This window comes from Sceloporus undulatus, chromosome 1 (assembly GCF_019175285.1).
Source record: "Sceloporus undulatus isolate JIND9_A2432 ecotype Alabama chromosome 1, SceUnd_v1.1, whole genome shotgun sequence".
Lineage (NCBI taxonomy): Eukaryota > Metazoa > Chordata > Lepidosauria > Squamata > Phrynosomatidae > Sceloporus > Sceloporus undulatus.
The window spans coordinates 137,502,577-137,503,543 of record NC_056522.1 but is presented as its reverse complement, the minus strand read 5'-3'; positions in this window follow the sequence as shown (position 1 = coordinate 137,503,543).

The window sequence follows — 967 nt, the reverse complement described above, 5'->3', positions numbered from 1 at the left end:
GATAGGTTTGCCTTAGATTCACCCTAAGTCTGAAACAATTTGAAGACACACAACAACAACTGCTTGACAGAAGCACTAGTTGCTGGTGGTTTCCATGTCAAGAGTGTGGTAAATCTGCTCTGGATTATATTTCAGACTGCAAGGAGATATTTGGTGCAGTTAACTTTATCCCCTAAATGAGTTCAGCACCTTGGAGAGCTCATTTAATCAATACAACAAAATATGGATTGAATCACCAGACCTCTGACATGGAAACAGCCAGCCACCGCTGGACAGAAGGTAGGTTTCCGAGTTCCATTTGCCTTTTCACACTGACCATGGCTGTAAATGCATAAATGAGGTACTGAACTGTGACCCAGAACATTTGGATTACCAGGCAGAGGTGGTTTGAATGTTGGACTAGAATACCAGGAGAACAGGGTTCAAATCCCTGCACAGCTATTGAAACCTACTAAATAATTTTGGCCAAGGCAAAAGATTGGAAGCATTTTCCCCCTCCTAACACAGAATCTGACCCTATGAATTAATCTGATTCCAAACATTTCCAGCATTCCAGCATTTTCACACATATGTCTATGATTTGAGAAAATATTCACTGGAATATTGAGGATGGGAGCATCTACTTGTCAGCTTGTTCAAATCCTTGCTGTTCTGTAAACAGGCAGACTTTGTTATGAATCACACTTTGCATTTGTGGTGACTGACAGAAGCTGCAGTGCTGAATGAAAGACAGAACTCCTGTTCAGTGAATTCCTTCCATGTGTGTTTACATGACAAAGAGCAACGGAGAGAAAGAGCAGGCTATGCATAGAAAATAAACCAGTGAGTAGAGCTTCCAAGCTGGTGGGTTTCTCCCTTCAAAAAGCATGATGTGAAATGCTCCAGTAAATGTTCCTCTATTTAGAGGATGAAAAAGTTACTTTTTTGGAATATCGCTCTCATGCCCATAACCTAAATGATCATACTG